We start from the raw sequence: 17,514 nt of genomic DNA on the forward strand, positions 1-17,514 counted from the left end.
AGCAGTTGATTTGTTAGCTGATACCAATTCAAGAAGCAGCAGTGCGCATTTGCGCGCTGATACTTTGAAAAGGCTAAGGTCTATAGCTTGCCCATCTTGATCCTTCGGCAGCTCTTTCGTCATCATCTCCATATCGGCTTTAAAGCATGCCCCATCATAAGCTGGAAATCAAGGAGAGCGTCGTAGGTACGCGAGGTACGTTTGAATACCTCGATGGTGCCTTCGGTGTCAACGGCGAAAGTGTTCGTCAACTGCTCCAGCGACTTCTCTTGATTGGCCTTCGGAAATATCATGGCACGAAGCCTCGACATAACTCTCTTGTTCTTCTGGAGAAGAGCTCAGATGAGATCGCCGGACTCGATTGCCCTGGTCAGAGCATCGGGAGAGGAATTATCTGGGAGCTTGCCCTTGGATCCAGCAGGAATATCGGCAGCCTCTACAGAAGATAAGGAGTAAAAATTGAAATACAATGAAGTTAAGTAAAGAAGATTCAACGGTAAGACATTAAAAAGTACCAAGTGATGCGTGTAGCTGACACGTCTGTTGGGAACCCCAAGAGGAAGGTGTGATGCGCACAGCGGCAAGTTTCCCTCAGTAAGAAACCAAGGTTTAATCGAACTAGTAGGAGTCAAGAAGCACGTTGAAGGTTGATGGCGGCGGGATGTAGTGCGGCGCAACACCGGAGATTCCGGCGCCAACGTGGAACCCGCACAACACAACCAAAGTACTTTGCCCCAACGAAACAAGTGAGGTTGTCAATCTCACCGGCTTGCCGTAACAAAGGATTAACCGTATTGTGTGGAAGATGATTGTTTGCAAGAAAATAGTAAAGAACAAGTATTGCAGCAGATTTGTATTTCAAGTATAAAAGAATGGACCGGGGTCCACGAGTTCACTAGAGGTGTCTCTCCCATAAGATAAAAGCATGTTGGGTGAACAAATTATAGTCGGGCAATTGACAAATAGAGAGGGCATAACAATGCACATACATGTCATGATAAATATAGTGAGATTTAATTGGGCATTACGACAAAGTACATAGACCGCTATCCAAGCATGCATCTATGCCTAAAAAGTCCACCTTCAGAGTTATCATCCGAACCCCTTCCAGTATTAAGTTGCAAAACAACAGACAATTGCATTAAGTATGGTGCGTAATGTAATCAACAACTACATCCTTAGACATAGCATCAATGTTTTATCCCTAGTGGCAACAGACATCCACAACCTTAGAACTTTCGTCACCTGTCCCGCATTCAATGGAGGCATGAACCCACTATCGAGCATAAATACTCCCTCTTGGAGTTACTAGCATCAACTTGGCCGGAGCCTCTACTAATAACGGAGAGCATGCAAGATCATAAACAACACATAGGTAATAACTTGATAATTAACATAACATAGTATTCTCTATCCATCGGATCCCGACAAACACAACATATAGCATTACGGATAGATGATCTTGATCATGTTAGGCAGCTCACAAGATCCAACAATGAAGCACAATGAGGAGAATACAACCATCTAGCTACCGCTATGGACCCATAGTCCAGGGGTGAACTACTCACTCATCACTCCGGAGGCGACCATGGCGGTGAAGAGTCCTCCGGGAGATGAATCCCTCTCCGGCGGGGTGCCGGAGGAGATCTCGTGAATCCCCCGAGATGGGATTGGCGGCGGCGGCGTCTCAGTAAGGTTTTCCGTATCGTGGCTCTCGGTACTGGGGGTTTCGCGACGGAGGCTATTTGTAGGCGGAAGGGCAGGTAAGAGGCGGCACGAGGGGCCCACACCACGGACCGGCGCGGCCGGGGCCCGGGCCGCGCCGCCCTGGTGTGTCGCCACCTCGTGGCCCCACTTCGACTCTCCTTCGGTCTTCCGGAAGCTTCGTGGAAAAATAGGACCCCGGGCGTTGATTTCGTCCAATTCCGAGAATATTTCGTTACTAGGATTTCTGAAACCAAAAACAGCGAGAAAACAACGAATCGGCTCTTCGGCATCTTGTTAATAGGTTAGTTCCAGAAAATGCACGAATATGACATAAAGTGTGCATAAAACATGTAGATATCATCAATAATGTGGCATGGAACATAAGAAATTATCGATACGTCGGAGACGTATCACCAAGCAAAGCCAAAATGGATTGGCGAAGAAGACCCTCATTTTCCTTCCTTTCGGCTTCAGCTTCAGCCCTCTCCTTTTCCTCCTCCTTCAGCTTCTTCTTCAATTGGTCAAGTTCCTTTTTCAAGGAATCTGCGTTTTGATGGGCAGTGGTAGCCATTTTAACTGCATTGTCAAGCTTTGAAGAAGTCGGTACTACTTCCTCTTGAACTCGAACCTTATCAGCTTCAAGCGAAGAGAACTGGGAGGCGAAACCCTTCAAAATAGTGATGGCAGTTTGAATGCCCTATAAAAAAGAAAAAGAAGAAAAAGTCAAAATTAGCACCTATTAATAGCAATATATCTTTTGAAGTCCACACCCAACTACAAGCAGTCGAATGTCGACTCGGGGACTGGTAGAAGGAGAATTGTCATCAAGGAAAAACAAAATTGAAACACTTACAGGTTTCTCGGTGGAAGAGGGAGAAACTGCAGCAGCTGCTGCCGAAGGAATCTCCTTCCCTTTCGAAAGGAAAGAAGTTGTCGAAGGTTGAGCATCCATAGCTGTTGGCGTAACGTAAGCTTCGTAACCCGCGGGAGTTGGTCTCGTCGGGGCTCGCCTTCGCCTTCTTCGAAGGAGGCTATATAAAGCCTTCGTCGCTGTAGGCATATAAATCATTCAGAATAGGTAGAAGAATATAAAGCAATTTTGGGAACAATAGAAGAAACTTACAAGTCGAGCAGATCGTCCTCGCGCTCGAAGCCACCAGAAGGTCTCTTCGGCGGTTGAGCGCTGGCTTTCTCCGGAGCTGCATCAACAAAGGGAGCATGATAGGCATCATTGTCATGATTCGACTCTGCTGTATCACTTAAGTCATCAGCGAAGGATCTATGATCTGCAGAAAAAGCTTCGGGATTGGAATGATCGTTGTCTTCATCTTCAAGAACTTCATTTTCTTCAGCACTGGATTCTATATTGGCAGTATAATCACCCTCTTCAAGGTTTTCATCTGACACATTCGGAAATTATTCGGTAGTTGACGGAACCTATCAGTTCAAATGAGGATTTAACAAAGGAAGGAAGAAACATATCGGATGCAAAAATTAGTATGAAGACGAGAAGGGAATCACCTCATTTGGTTGATGATCAGAGTCATAAGGCTCCTGAAGAGACAGAAGTGGAATCGAGTCCTCTTGACTAAAATGAGTCAAATGTCTAACTTCATCCAGTAGTTATTTCTCAGATAACTCTTCAACATTGACTCTAGTTTCATCCATAGGACCCAAATATAACCACATCTGGTGGGCTCTGGACATAATTGGTTGGATGCGGCGTTTCAGGAAAACAACCACAATTTCAGTACCCATCATAGTTTGGCCATCAGATTCCTTAATCCGAAGAATTTTGTCAAACAATTTATCGACTGCAGGCTTTTCTTCGGGTGTCAGTGTATTCTTCCAAGATTTTTTCAGCACAGCTTCAAGAACATTGACAAACTTTGGCAGATGCATTTTAGCTGCCGATGAGTCTTTGAGATAGAACCACTTCAGTCTCCACCCCTGAACTGACTCTCTCATTGGGAAATTGAAGTAATTCGCCTCCTTGCAGACAACGAATCCAACTCCGTCGGTGACGAAGGAACCGCTACTGCTGTTATAGCGTTTGACAAAGAAGATCCTTTTCCACAAACCCCAGTGAGGATCAATGCCCAGAAAGGCCTCACAGAGGGTGATGAAAATAGCAAGATGTAGGTTGGAATTGAGAGTTAATTGCCATAATTGGATCCCGTACACATGCAGAAGACGCCGAAGAAACTCGTGGGCAGGAAGAGATAAACCTCGATATAGGAATGATATGAACATCACAGTAAAACCGGCAGGAGGATAGGGGCGCGAGGCCAAACCTGGAAGGATGACGTTCCCCTCGTCAGGGGAAATCAAACCAAGGCTACGAGGCTTCTTCTCATCGCGCTTCGTCATTGTTGAGGCAGGCCAGTCACCGGGTGCAGGCGCCGCGGCGGAAACCTCTGGCGCGCCCCTCTTCAATGCGTCAGATGTAACCTTGGCAGCGGCGCTGCTCGAAGTAGCACGGGCAGCGACGGTAGATCCCTTCTTCTACACCATCTCAGGATGTGTTTGGGAATGCAAAAGTGGATTGAATAATGGCGGTGGCGGCGCGGTAGCTATGAGGAGGAAGAACGAAGAAGGAAGAGAAGCGATGGAAAGAGAAGAACAAGGGGAGTAAAATCTTTTTTCTCCTTTATAAAAGGGGAGTTACCAAGAGATCTATGATTAGGTCACCACGTGTCATTGAATCCATCATAACAAGGGACATTTTCTCCCACCACGCACGGAAATCGAGGAGGCGCCTCGGTCAATGTGCAAGGACTAGTAATTTCCTAAATGACCGGGCAGAAGTAGCGTGGGCCCATCAGGTCACGTCGTGTCAATCGAGCCACCGCAGTGGCCATGTCACTGATGATGTCACCAAAAGTATCGACTCCTCATGAAGCATCCAAATGAAACTATAACATTAGGTTGCTCGACTTGAGTCTACGCATGGTTGCAAGCATCCGTCCCTAGACTCGTGGCCTACTCCCATCGGGAGCGCTGGACGCGCACCCGATAAAAATCGCTGAAGAAGGAAAGATATGGACTCGAAGATTTCAGAAGATCCAGGGTCATGCCCGGGGACATGATTCTGAGTAGAGTAACGTTGTTTTGCCATCGGCAGTTAACTAGTATCGATTAATCGAGTAAAGCTGGGCACGTAACTCCAATCCCTTACGTACTATCAATTGGCTTGACTTTACTCGAAGTTATGGAGGACCCGATATAAAAAAAAGATATCGGATGATTACACAGCTTGCGAAAAACATCGACAACCAAAAACATTCGATTAGTACAACTTGAGTCTTGACACGGTTGTAAGCATCCGTGCCTAGACTCAGGGGCTACTCCCATCGGGAGCGCTGGACGCGCACCCGATAAAAATTAGCTTTTGGTTTCAAGAGATCAAGGTCTTCCGGCAATTACGGACGTACGACAGAAGACAATTTTAGTCCCTGCCCGAAGCTTTACTTCGGCCAATCACTCAGGAGATACTGATGTGGGCATTACCCTTCGGGTAACCAATATTGTGCTACCTCCTATGGCCCAACCAGGGGCCCATGAAGATTATCCACCAACCAAGGAGGGACGATACGTCGGTTCCGAAGAAAGATTCTTGATGAACAAGGCAAGAAGACGAAGGACAAGGAAAGTTTAGACATAGAACTCTTTGTAATCTAGTCGAACCTGGACAAAACTCTTGGGACCTAGCCTGCAATATAAGGGCTAGGAGAGGGTCTGCCGAGGGACACACAATCACCACAGCCAGATTCACCACAAGTCTAGAGCTAGGTCATTAGAAATCTTAGCCTCTCGACGAGATCTTAGTCTTAGCCTTCGGCTACCCTATTGTAACCCAATAATTTCGATAATCAAGATCAGACAAGCAGGAAGTAAGGGTTTTACCTCATGGAGGGCCCCGAACCTGGGTAAATCTCTCTCCCTGTTTGTTTGGTATCCGACGTCTCGGGTCAGCCTGCAAGATTTCGTCAACCCTAAGCCCCAAAAGGTGGGCATTGCCGATGAGCACCCTCGTCAGTAGCCCCCGAGTGACTGGCTGAAGTAAAGCTTCGGGCAGGGACTAAAATTGTCTTCTGTTGAATGTCCATAATTGTCGGAAGGTCCTGATCTCTTTGAAGCCAAAAGCTCATTTTTTTCGGTGCGCGTCCAGCGCTCCCGATGGGAGTAGCCCCCGAGTCTAGGCACGGATGCTTGCAACCATGTGTAGACTCAAGTTGTACTACTCGAATGTTTTTGGTTGTTGAAGTTTTTCGCAAGCTGTTGTAATCATCCGATGTCTTTTTTACATCGGGTCTTCCATAACTTCAAGTAAAGTCATGTCAATTGATAGTACGTAAGGGATTGGAGTTACGTGCCCATCTTTACTCGATTAATCCATACTGGTTAACTGCCGATGGCAAAACAACGTTACTCTACTCAGAATCAAGTCCCCGGGCATGACCCTGGATCTTCTGAAATCTTCGAGTCCACAGTTTTCTGCCTTCAGTGATTTTTATCAGGTGCGTGTCCAGCGCTCCTGATGGGAGTAGCCCCCGAGTCTAGGGACGGATGCTTGCAACCGTGCGTAGACTCAAGTCGAGCAACCAGGGCCAGCCCACAGGCCGGGCAAACAGTGCGCCCAGGGGCCCCGGCCCAGCTAGTAGTTTCATTACTAGTAGTTGAAGTTTCAGATTTTTTTTAGTCCTCTAAATAAGATAAAGGCCCATATATTGATGTGCAGCCCACGGAGGCAAACCAGCACGTACGGGACAGGAGTTCCACTCCAGGAATCGATCGATTTTTTTGGTCGGTATCGTTCTTCATTTCTCCTTTGTCTGTGTTCTCTCGACGACTCCATCGCTCCAATAGCCAGATGAGACGACCTGTCTCCTCGACTCCTCCCTCAAATCGGGCCCTGCCCCAAATCCGATGTTCCGGCCATCCATTAAAGAGGCTAAAGATGCAGCTCAATGTCTCCATTATTCCCAAATCGCCATTCAATTCTCAACATTTCTATTTTCTCCAGATCAAACAGCCGTTTGCGACTTGATTTTAAAGAGGTAAAAAAATTCCGTCTTCCCTAACGTTGCTCTCAAGCCTCAATCCACTGTTAAATAGCTCCACTCTTGATTTGTTCTTCACTTTTTCAGATCAAGGCCTCAAACAGCCAAGATCCCTAGAGTCGGAGAGTGTTATCGTGTTGATTGGATTTGAGAGCAGGTCTGTATGAGAAGAGACAAAGAGTGCTCACTGAGAAAGGGGGAGAATCGTGCAGTTCATATCTTCCTGAAGGTTTGGTCAGTGGTCTTCTCGTTCATCCGAATCGAGCTCAGCCAGGTGCTTCCGTTCCCTCTCTTGATCTTTTTTAGGTAACTTGTATTTTTTATCGGTTGATATGTCTTCTATAAAGGAGTTATCAGGTTGTGCAAAAAGGAATTAAAAAAACATAGAGATGCCTTGTTAGAATCTCAAAGAGGAGTTATTCACAAGTTTATTAGAAATGGTAGTTCTTCCTGGGAACCAGACTCTCTGCAATTAGCCTTAGTAATTGTTTGCACCGAGGCCCTTAAAATTAGAATAAGGGCCCCTTTCTAACATTTTGCACCGGGGCCCTGAAAAAGTATGGGCCGGCCCTGCGAGCAACCTAATGTTATAGTTTCCTTCGGATGCTTCATGAGGAGTCGATACTTTTGGTGACATCATGAGTGACGTGGCCACTGCAGCGGCTCGATTGACAGGACGTGACCTAACGGGCCCACCCTACTTCTGCGCGCTCAGTTAGGAAATGACTAGTCTTTGCGTGTTGACCGAGGTGCCTCCTCGATTTCCGCATGTAGTGGGAGTGGCGGGCGCAGTTGAAGTAATCGCACGGCCAGAAAATAGTCGATGTGGCGGGCGCAGTTGAAGTAATCGCACGGCCAGAAAATAGTCGATGTGGCGGGCGCAGTAGTCGCGCGGCCAAAAATAGTTGATATAGCCGTGCGGCGCCTGGCCGGCGTGGTTGATGAAGAAAATGTAGTTGATATGTAGGATCTGCGACTGTTGAGCACCCGAGTATATCGAGTCCGTAATGTCGTGTCCGCGATAGGCGAGCCCCCGAGTGTGATGAGTGCACGATGGCGAGCGCGACCGACCGAGCAGAGTAGTCGAAGCTTTGTTTCAGTATGCAGTTATACTGTAGTGCGCACAATTCTCGCACAAATAATAGCACAAGACGAAAATATTTGGCCAAATAATTTTGCAAGTTGTAATTAATTGAAAATATAGCACCTGATATTTTTGTATCGGATGTTCGCCGCTGATGAACTCGATGGCTTGATCCATGTAGAAAAGTAGTAGTCGATGATGTAGACATAGTTGAAGTAGTCGCGCGGCGTCTGACCGAGAGTAATAGATGCGACAAAGTAGTTGATTTGCGGACGCGTGCTGGTGGGTCGTGTAGCCAGGAGTAGTCGACATGATTCGCGAAGGCGTATATCCATATGGTGCATACTGAATCCTCACGATTTCTTCTTTGTGTACGTCTTTGCTTTTGCTTCTAATCTCTTCTTGGAACTTTGCACTATGGTCGATGCTTGGATGGTCTCGTATCCATAGCCAATGAAAAACTTGTTTGTTCTGATCCAGCAGCATACGCAGCCGCTGATGGATTGTCTTAGCTGCATGGAGATTGCCTCTCTTTTTTCCTTCTTTACCCACGCACGGTACTTGTACTTGGACATCTTTTCCTTCACTTCCACAAAACGTAGACGGATCGCTTGATTCTCGTCTCAGCCGGCCGACGCGAACTTATTTCCGTACTCGATCTGGCTTTCTTGAAGTAGACAACTTGGCAAGCCGAAGGTTAAAACGGATCAGCATGGCTCGGGATCCGATCCGGCCAAGTGACGACGATGTTGTTGTCGCCGTTTCTTTCTTGACGAAGTTGGTCATGTTGAAGAAGACAAGTAGACTAGACGCGCTCTAGCCATCAATGTAGATGAAGGTTCCCACCCGGATAACAAAATCCAGTCGTCGCGCTTCCCACAGACGGCGCCAATTGATGAGGCGGTTCCTCGGCAATGCCCAGCATGAGCTTAGGGTTGATGGAAGGCGACGATGGAGATTCCGGGAGCGAGAGAAGGCACGACGTATCCAGGTTCACGTCCCCGCGGTGGAGGATCGCTACGTCCTGCTAGCAATCCACTATATGAATATATGTGTACAGGGGGCCACCATAGGCGAAGTTGTTGTATCTAGTCTAGTTCTAATCTGCAGGTTGCGATGTCTAAGTGTATCGCGTCTATGTTTTCTGTTTCTCAATCTGCCCTAAGGGGTGCCCCTGCCTGGCTTTATATATCAACCAGGCTAGGGTTTACAAGAGTCCTAGTAGAATTCGTATTGGAGTCTTCTTTCTTGTAGTTCAAGTAGATATTCCTTGTGGGTCCAGCTTGTCGAATCCTTGTGCTGATCCATCTTCATAATTTTGTACCGGGTATAGCACTATCGGGTACCCGAAAGGTAATGCCCACATCAATGACTCTGTCAATTAAGCTTCTATCTTGCTCGGGGATGAGCAAGAGTTTATCTTGGGGAAGTTGATGAGTGCATTTTTAGCATGTTTTAGACCATTATTTTATATAATATCTCTGAGTAGTAATAGGATTTTTGTATTTTACCGCGCTACCGCACCCTTTTATGCTTGTCTACGTGGGATCTTAAAAGATTAAGGCAATGATGAAATATCATTAAAAACTATCATTTTTATGAAATTTTGACGTGATAAAAATCATTTAGGCACTTAACCATGCACCTGGGCGAAAGGAAAACGCGATGAAAAATTCTAGTAGGTTTAGCGGGCATCGGTACAGGGGAGCCCGCCCGTACGCTGTACCAGAAGCATCGCCTCATCAAATACTTTCATCTTGCACAGACGGCAGAGAGATCTGAGACACACAACTTCAAAAAACACGGAAATGCCACCTCTAGATAGATCTGGAGGAGGAACTTTGGAGAAGACATCATCCAGGATGCTACACGGATCATAGGAGGACAAGACATCATCCCCTTCATCATCAACCACTACATCACCATCACAATCACCGATCCATTTATCCCTCAACCATAGTTGTGATCTCGATTGCTATTGTAGATTTGTATTCAAATCATACCATTACTTTTGTCCAATCCATAAGATTATGATGATATTCTTAATTGTTTCCATGTGTGAGTAGTTCCTTTTGTTTTTGGAGAGATGGAGAAACCCTAGCATGAATATGAGATGAATCTAAGATGATATACAATTTTAAGTTATTAATGTATTTAGTTCTCTATATTGATATTATGTGTTGTGCAACATGTAATATTTGCCTTATGGTCTCGGGAGGGAACTACCCTTTGAAGTGTGGTAAAGTGAACGGCATAAGTGACATTATCGTATCGACACTTTAACACATGGAAGAGGGGGATAGAGGGGGACTCACCAACATCATATCGATGACCATGGGGTAAAACCCTTAATTGCTATGGTCAACATGTGGTTTGCAGAAGGCCAATCGCAGTGGTTATTTAGAGATGAGATGACCGAGGGCATTCTGGGCGCATCTTGTTATGGAGCTCTCTCCATACACAATATGATTACAAGCATATTTTATCTTGATTAACATGAATCCTAATGCTAGAGGTGGATCCAATAATCCCTGATAACGCTTTGTCTTATTAAGTTTCAATCCATTTCTCACTACACTTTTTTACTTATTGCTTTGTTTACTTTCTTGCAACCAATTACAACAATCCTTTAAACCAACTTTATTTGAGATTAAATAACAATTTATAAGTAGCATTTAATATATAGTATCAAGGGGCATTAAGACCTTAACTAGTAGCTCCTCGTGGCTAGCTACAATCGATATATGTAATTGCAGTTATCAATGGAGTCGTGCATTGAATAAGAGGGATGGAGATGGAGGTATCCATCCATATTATGTTCATGGATACATGAATATATGCCGAATAATAAGCTCTCCCATAGTGGTTTACGGAGGAGCAATCCGCAAGACCTAATCAAGCAAGTACAATCAGAAAAGGCGTTCAATCTTGTAGAGGTCAATATCTTCATCATCTAGCTCAAGTGGAATATGCAAGATTAAGGTTTGTTCTTGATAAGCTTTCTCTTTTACCGGTCTCTTATTGTTGTTGGGAGACCGAGTTTATAGGATAGTTGGCCGTACTATCAAGAGGGCTCTCGAATGAGTAACTTGATCGTATCGTTCGGAGAGAGCTCAAACCCTTGCATGATTTGCATCATCTTTCTTATTTGTTCTTGTTTTTATACATGTGATGTTTTAGAGCTTGTGTTCAATCTCGTGAGAAGCTCTAGCTCATCGAAAATGGACTTTGCACGGAAAACTTGTTGTGTTTTCCTAGTTGGAGGCTTTACGGGTTTGTCTTTTATAGAGAGGCCAAATATTTATCCATTTTTTATACTACCTTTATTTACAATGATGGTTCCCTGCATGATCTTGTAGAGCTTTTTGTAGCTTCAAAACAAGCCCAAGATCAACAAAATTTGAGTCTGGATGCTCAAGTTATGATCGTTTCCGTTTTGTTGTTTCTACCATTTTTTGGGGGTGGGGGTGGGAGGGGGCGGAATCTTCGAACCTGGGGGCCGGATGTTGGAGATATGCCCGAGAGGCAATAATAAGGTGGTTATTGCTATATCTTAGTGTTCATGATAAATATTTACATCCATGCTATAATTGTATTGGGATTTCTATTTTCGTGCCCTCGGGTCCTTAGTTGTGCTCAGTTTTCCCCAGCTCCTTAGTTTTTCCTCAGTTTTACCCAAGCCTTTGTCTGAAACCATCACACGTGATGTAACGGCCGGTTGCTCGACGGTTGACCGTTATCTTCTGACTAGTGGGGCCATGTAGAGCCCGCAAGGACACGTCAGACCATCCATCTTTGTTTGACCGTAAGCATCGGTGTATCCCTCACCAAAACGCGCACGAGTGGGGCTTCGGTATATCGAATGACAAGTGGGCCATGGCGCTGATACAATGGGCAATACACGGGTAGGAATAGATTTTTAAACGGAGCTCTACAGCGATGGCACGGACGAGGTGGCCTGCGGGGTGCCGAGATGAGATCGACGTCCACAAAGAACTGCATGAGGCGAGACCAGACACATTAGATAGATATGAACTAGACGCGTTTAACCATGCAAAGAAGAGAAGAAATGGTCGACGACATCGACGACTACCTCAAAACTTTCACTGACCGTGTCCGACACGAACGCGAGCAATGTAGAGAAAACTAGTGTCTCTCCTTTCTGGCGTGTATAGATGGGTGCTAGAAGAGTGTGGTGGCAAAGGGAAAGACCTCGCGGTGGTCTGTGGCATCCAGCATAGCGGGGCGGCGTGGTCGTGCCCACAGCGGCGTGCATGCATGTTCGGCATTGGCATCAGCATGTACGTTCGGCATTGGCCTCGGCGGTATCTCTGGTGTGTCAGTGATCGAATGAGGGGACGGGATTGACGGTGCATCCCGACGGTGACCTAGCAGTGGCGGCGAGCATAGTCGTTCTGACCATGCCGATATCGGCATCGGCATCGTTTGGAGGCTGTGGTGCTCGAATCACGGTGGGATTTGTTTCTTGTACGCCAAAAGTGATTTGAAACAAGTTTCGTGTTGAAGGTTAGGTAACGAAAGTTTGTAACTAGGGACCCTTGTAACTAAGCCCAAAATTATACTAGCGCCATGGTGAGGTTCTTTTTGATAGAGCTATACGGTTGGGCAAACTTGTTTGACACTTTTTAGATAGGGTTCCTTGTTGTTACACGTATGGCATCATGTATGGCAAATTTGGGGTCATTTGGAGATGTTCGAAAAAATCACTTTGCTTAAACGCATGTCGTTTCGTCTCACTGAAACCAGCTTTTCTAACAAGGTGATTTTTTCTACATTCTCTAAATGACCTCAAATTTCATACAGCTGATCTTCTATACATAGATAGATAGATTGTTTCGTTTTTACATTTTTCGAACTTTTTATTTCCCTTTATAATCCCCAATTGATTTTCAGATTTGGTAACAAGTTATGGCATAATGTATGGCATCATTTTCGCCCTAAATTTGAAATTTTGTGAAACTTTCCCTTTTAGATATTCCTTGTTGTTATAGATATGGCATCATGTATGCCAAATTTGGTTAGGTCTCACTGAAACCAGCTTTTGTAACAAGTTAGGTTTTTTCGACCTTCTGAAAAGGGATTTTTGCGTGAAAAGTAATGGATACAACAAATCGGTGATGGTTTATCATTTTTTTCGTGAAAATTAATGGCTACAACAAATCGGTGATGGTTTATCATTTTTTGCGTGAAAATTAATGGCTACAACAAATCGGTGATGGTTTATCATTTTTTGCGTGAAAATTAATGGCTACAACAAATCGGTGATGGTTTATCATTTTTTGCGTGAAAATTAATGGCTACAACAAATCGGTGATGGTTTATCATTTTTTGCGTGAAAATTAATGGCTACAACAAATCGGTGATGGTTTATCTTTTTTTGCGTGAAAATTAATGGCTACAACAAATCGGTGATGGTTTATTATTTTTTCGTGAAAAGTAATGCCTAAAAGAGTTTATAATTTTTAGCGCGTGAAAATGAATACAGAAAACCGCCCTTTAGCATACTTAGAGAGTGGAAGGTAACCGCCGACACAGAGAGAGAGAGGGGTTATCCTGCCCGTTAGATCATACGATCAACGGTCGGCGGGCACGATCCGCGTGACATGGGCTAGACCAATCAGAGCAATGTTGCACGTCTGCGAGAATTTGTGGAGGGAGAGGGCAAAACTGAGTAGTATCAAGAAACCAAGGGCACCTCGTATAATAAACGAGACTAAGGGATTCAAATATGAGATCTAAAAAATGGAAAATGCGTGTTTTGTACAATGAAACTCATCTTGGCCTACCTCAAACTATTTGCAATACAAATATACATGAGTGTGAGAATTGTGGCCTCATTTAGACAAAGTATGTTTTGGGGAAAGCTGTTTTGGGAAGGGCTTATTGTGGAAAACCATGCACCTTCATAGCTACTAGGTGATTTGAGAAAGCCTTTGAGAAGTGGCAATTTGTGGTAAAACTTGATTTATCTATGACTTATCTATGTTTTGAGAACTCGGCAATTTGTGGTAAAGACTCCATGAGTATGTGCCACTATTTTTCGGAATTTTTGCACATTAAATGACTCATTTAACTAGTTAATCCCATTTGTTGATCTGTCCGTTGACTAGCCACTTGAGGGTAAAACTGAGCATATTGCACTAGCCGATATTAGCACTCAAGGGGAAAACTGAGCACACAAAAAATGCTAGTATATGACTCGAGGTTATATCCGAGTATATCTAAATTTTCGGGGTTAGACTCGAGGACGCGTGTTGCGGTGCAGAAATGGAAGACGTGCAATTGTTGACGCGTAGACGCGGGTCGCGGTGCAGAAGTCGAAGACGTGCAATCGTGGACGCGTGTCGCATTGCAGAAGTCCAAGTCGTGCAGACGTGCAGCGGTGGACGCGTAGGACACGGGTCGCATTAACCACCCCTCGCCTTTATAGACGCCTCCTCCCACTATCTCTGTCACTCTCACTCGCCCATGCAACGACGCCTCTCTCACGTCCCATCATCTTCTCCAAAGCTCCCAAGCAAAAAACCCTCTCCCTCTCCCTCTCCTCTGTCGGCGAGATGGACAAGGAGAATGCCAATCCCATCCTCGACGGCGCCGTCGGCTCCAAGCGCGACGCCTCCCTCTTCGACGATGTCCCCTCAACCGACGTCGCCGCCGCCGGTGCATCGGAGGCTGCTGCCCCCGGTGGCAGTCAGATCCCGCCGGGATTTGACCCCTATGAGCCGGTGCCGTACGTCCGGCCCCCGAACCCCTACGACACCTTCCTGGAGGACCCATGGAACGAGGTAACTACAGTTTGCTTCCTTTTTGTTTCCCCATTCCTTTTTGAACCCTATTTTTGCTGGTGTAGATGGATCTGCAGATGGATGAGTATTGGGATAATATTTGCGCCGATTTTATTCCATTTTGTTTTGATCACTTCTTGATTTCCTTTAAGATTTGGGGTTCGGTCGTTCGGTTAATTTATGCAAGTAATAATTGGATCTTAATCGGTTAATTTATGCAAGTAATCATGGGATCTCAATCATTTATTTTATGCACTAATCAAAAGATATCAACCGTTTAATTTTGCAAATAATCTGGAATGTGTTCAAGTTCAGATCTGGAATCTGTTTCTTTGCCTATGATGAATCGTTGGGCACAAATTTTTACAGGGAGGGTTCAGCGAACCATTGCTATGTACAAATCTGTTGTGCATGAGCTTTGGTTCGCTTACACCTTCCCCGTAGATATATAATCATGCCCACTCTAACTGAGGATGACTCTGTTTTTCCTAACTTTGTTATCATGCACGTTCGTCATCGTTGCAACTCATTCACTCATAGTTTCTGGTTGATATGGATCAGATGTCTGGCAGCGACGTCGGCAGCGACAACGAGGAGGAGGACGTCAAGACTCGCCAGGTGCTGCGGAGGCTGCAGGTCGGCCAGTACATCTCCTACTTCGCCAAGGGTGTGTACGGGTGCCCCTTCGCACCAGGAGACTCGGCGCCACGGACTTCAACCGCCTCGTCACGCATGCCGAGAACATCAGCAACACCTTCCCCAAGGTCGGCACGACGGTGAACGTCTACTCCTTCCGCGCCAAGCACGTGGCGCTCGGCATGCACCTCCGCGAAGCATGCGGCGGGTGGAGATCTCCGCCGGGCGCATGCCTCCGCTCAAGCCCAAGGCTCCCAAGGGGAGCTGCAGCAACAAGTGGAGGGAGAGCCGGATGGGGTAGGCGGAGTCCCGGACGTGTCTGCTGCTGCCTCCCATTTTGTTGTTGGGATCCCTTTGTTGTTAGCTAGGGATCCCTTGTTGTTATGTTGTTAATATGATGGTGCTTGTCAAGAACCTCGAACCTCGTTACTATGTTGGCTGCTGTGTATGCAGCTTATTATCTAGGGAGGGATCCCTATTATCTATCCCTATTCTACTATATTTTGTTGGTCTTTGTTTTCTCTATTTACTATGACTGTGAATTTATCGTACATTACCCTGGAGATTTGCTTCTAGATTTAACTACATACATATGGACCGAGAGGGAGTACTAGATTTGCTGCCATATTGGGCAAACAACGAGGGCCAAAAGACACAAATAATTGAAGAAATACAGAAATGCAAGCTTCTCTAGATTTGATACTATTTTGGTGAAAAGGACGAGAGAAAGAGGGGAAAAAGGTGCTCTTAATAATGCCAATTTGGGGCCGAGAGATACAGAACCCAGCTCCTGCTCACGTGCAACCAAACGCGGTCTCGTCCTGTCCCACGCGACGCGGCCCCACACGACGCGGCCCCACACGTGACAGAACGGTCAACTAAACGGGAATCCTACCGTCTGAGCTGCTTCTGCGGGTTTCAAACAAGGGCTTGGGGAAAACTGAGGAAAAACTAAGGAGCTGGGGAAAACTGAGTACAACTAAGGAGCCAGGGGCAGGAAAATAGAAATCCCAATTGTATTAAGTGGAAACATTGATACATGTGTGTTTTGTAAACAAACCAGAGTCCCTAGTAAGCCTCTCGTTTAACTAGCTTGTTGATTAATAGATGATCATAGCTTCCTGATCATGAACATTGGATGTTATTAATAATAGGATCATATCATTAGGAGAATGACGTGATGGACACACACCCATAGTAAGCATAGCATAAGATCAAGTCATTAAGTTTGTTTTGCTACACGCTTGCAATACATAGTAACATAATCCTTCGACCATGAGATCGTGTTAATCACTTACACCGGATAGATGCTTTGATGACATCAAACACCACTTCGTAAATGGGTGGTTATAAAGGTGGCATTAAGTATTCTAAAAGTATGAGTTGAAGCGCATGGATCAAGAGTGGGATTTGTCCATCCTGATGACTGATAGATATACTCTGGGCCCTCTCGGTGGAATGTCATCCAATTAGCTTGCAAGCATGTGACTAGGTCACAAGGGATGTCGTATCACGGAACGAGTAAAGAGTACTTATCGGTGACGAGGTTGAACTAGGTATGGAGATACCAATGATCGAACCTCGGATAAGTAAAGTATCGCGCGAGAAAGGGAATCAATATCGTATGTTAATGGTTCTTTTGATCATGATGTCATCGTTTAATATGTAGGAGCCATTATGGGTCTCTAGGTCCCGCTATTGGTTATTGGTCGGAGAGGTGTCTCGATCATGTCTGCATAGTTCGTGAACCGTAGGGTGACACACTTAAGGTTCGATGTTTTTTAAGTAGATATGGAATATGAGATGGAGAAAAATATTGTTTGGAGTCTCGGATGGGATCCAGGACATCACGAGGAGGTCCGGAATGGCCCGGAGAATAAGATTCATATAAGGGAAGTTGTTTTCGGGGTTTGGGAAAAAATTCGGCGTTTGACCGGAGCTTCTAGAAGGTTCTAGAGGGCCACCGGTGGGCCCACCACCCCAGGAGGGGCCACATGGGCCAAGGGAGTGCAGCCTGGCCTAATGGGCCAGGGGCACCAAGCCCTCAAGGCCCGCCCCCCTAGGGATAAGATCAAATCCCGGAGGATAATATCAAACCCCTAAAATCGAGGGAGCAAATTTGGAAGGGGATGATTTTCCCCCTTTCCTTCCGTGAGCTGGTGGGGCCCAAGGGTCCTGCCTTGGCCGCCCCTCCCTCTATAAATAGAGGTGAGGGGGC

Source organism: Lolium rigidum, chromosome 4 (assembly GCF_022539505.1).
Source record: "Lolium rigidum isolate FL_2022 chromosome 4, APGP_CSIRO_Lrig_0.1, whole genome shotgun sequence".
Classification (NCBI taxonomy): domain Eukaryota; kingdom Viridiplantae; phylum Streptophyta; class Magnoliopsida; order Poales; family Poaceae; genus Lolium; species Lolium rigidum.